The sequence below is a fragment of the Penaeus chinensis genome, chromosome 9 (assembly GCF_019202785.1).
Source record: "Penaeus chinensis breed Huanghai No. 1 chromosome 9, ASM1920278v2, whole genome shotgun sequence".
NCBI lineage: Eukaryota > Metazoa > Arthropoda > Malacostraca > Decapoda > Penaeidae > Penaeus > Penaeus chinensis.
Genome location: NC_061827.1, coordinates 17612853 through 17615352, shown reverse-complemented (window position 1 = coordinate 17615352; position 2500 = coordinate 17612853). Strand labels below are relative to the sequence as shown.

At 34.0% G+C, this 2500-nt stretch overlaps 1 protein-coding gene across 3 annotated transcripts in view; it reads right to left on the bottom strand.

Moving 5' to 3' along the window:
- Positions 1-2393: 2393 nt before the first annotated feature.
- The window catches only part of LOC125028883, an 82801-nt gene continuing 82694 nt past the window's right edge, over positions 2394-2500 (bottom strand). For all 3 annotated transcript variants that reach the window (XM_047618467.1, XM_047618468.1, XM_047618469.1), the window contains one exon: positions 2394-2500. This exon is cut by the window's right edge. The gene's annotated coding sequence lies outside the window, so the exon portion shown is untranslated.

Genomic DNA, 2500 nt, shown 5'->3' with positions numbered 1-2500 from the left:
TGGTTAATCAGAAGATAATAGGCCATCTTGTGTAAATCTTGAGGCAAAAAAGCAATTGTCAGGCCTTTTTTTTTTATTGCTTTGATAGTGTATTTGTTCAAAGTCTACAGTCCAATCAGAAATAGCTGTAAGGATGGTTGAGGAGCCAAGCTATAGGATGTCACGGAAGTGGCCGTTAGGAATTCTAAGCAGTGTTGCGATGAAAGGGAAGTGTTTATCTTGTTTTATCTATTATTAATTTATATGTAATGTCAGTACGGATATTTTCCACTCAGTGTTTTGATTCCATATGACCACCACAACTATGACAAGATGTGCAGATGACCCTGCACACCTAGCTTCCCCATCATCATCTTCACACCCGGCTCGACATTCTGTAACATCTAGTCAGAATTTGCCATCATCACATCTGTGCCATAGAATCGCTCAGCTAAAACCCCTCTGATGGAGACACATATATTTTGCTTAAAGCTGTGAATTAACCATTTATCTTCCATACATTGATTAACTGTTGTCTATCTTAGGATATTTACATTGATTTTATAAGGAAGAGAGAAAAGACCACACAGTAATGTAGCATTTGTGTGGTCTGCCAGAAAATCTCTTTTCTAATATTGATGTCTGCCCACCTTGTCTGTTTTGTTTACTTTATCATTATTGGTTTTTCAAATCAGATCAAATCTGGGATTTAAAATTTTCTCTTTCCTTCTTTGGCTCAAAAGTGAGATGGAAGATATTGCTGTGGAAAACATTTTGCTAACAAGTTCATGTGAATCTAGAACACTTTCCTTTTACTATTACGAGATTATAAGGAAAACCAGTTTTATACTAGGAAACAGATCCTATTTATTTCAGTGTCTGAGGTACAGAATATAGTGGAACAAGGTATACCATATAAAATACAAACTACCATTACTCACGCTTTAAGCAAACGGCAAGCAAATGACTAAGTTTATGCTGCCGTAAAGGGTTCATCTAGTCAGGAAAATAAAATATCATCGGACATGTATACGCATTGCGCTGTTTGTATTGCCTAATGAAGTGCCTTTTCAATGAGACTTAACTGTGTTACTAAGAGGGTGATCAATAACATTTTTTGAAACACCATTGTATTGGACTAGAGGGTCATTCTTCTGTCATTGTTCTCTCTTATGATAACCAGCGTTAGACGGTTAATATTAGTATATGCATGACAGGGATTTCTAACTCTAGGGTGTATGTTAGGAGGGGGAGGGAAGGTGGGGTATTTGCGAGCTGCTATAATAGAGCTAATTGTTCATAAAGGATTGGAGAACTTTGGTGATTTTAGTATTGCAGCTATTTCTTCATGCTGTCATAGCTTGATGGCAAGTGCCAGATGTAATTATAGTAATGATGACAGAATTTTTTTTTTACTTTGTTTACTTTCTTTTAAAGAGCTGTTTCTATATATTGTAGCTCTGTGGAACTTCTTATATTTAAAAAAAAAATTAAGTATGTAAGAACACTATTTGTTTCCTTGAATTTAGACATAGCTATAAATTGGCTCTTCATGCAAGTTTCCTTTTTTATATGATTCCTTTCAGAATTGAAATTGTGTTCTAGCTTTCAGTAATGGGGAAAAGAAACTTTGATATATATGTATATATATATGAATGAGTATATATATGAGTACAAAATAAAACAAAACATTAAAAAAAACAATACTATTATTAAGTCAACATGCCACCACATGGGTGTTATTTTAAAAGGGAGACTCGAAGGAATCTTCAGTATTGTAGGCATTGGGCATGAAAGGATTTCATTTGTGATAACAACACTTTAAGAGAAAAGTACTTAAAGCATCCTCCGCCTCCTCCTCCTCCTCCTTCTCCATCTTCTCCTCCTTCTTCCTCCACTTTGCTCCTGTCACCTGGCATTATCATTATTTTTTTTTTTTTTATGTTTGAGAAAGGAGAGGAGATAACAGGGAAATGACAATAACTCAAGTTATCAAAAAGTGCCTTTACCTTCAACTACGAAAACTGTTAAAGAGAGAGAGTGAGGAAAGGAGGACGGACAAAAAGAGAAATATGAGAAAGAGCCTATTTCCATGTGTCATATAATCATATATAATTATTATTCACCAAAATGTATGATTGTGCCTCAGATTTACCTATGTAAGGAAAACAAAACAAGCAACAGTGTATTGTGTTGTTATGAAATGCTGTTATCTGAGACAGGGAGAATAAATGTATTACTGTTCATGTATGCTAGTGGCAATTATAGCTCATGTTACTTTATTAGGCTGTAAGGTTTAAACGTGAAATATATGAAATGAAGCAATTATTATGTATTTATTGTTACTATTTACTGTTATTTACTGTGAGACGATCGATTAGAAAGGCATATACATTTTTTTTTTCTTATTCTTATTATTCTTTAGTTATGGGGATTAATTTTGAGACTGGCATAGAACACTTGACACTAACATACTATCCAATACAATAATATGAAATAATCCTCATTGACTATTTACTTA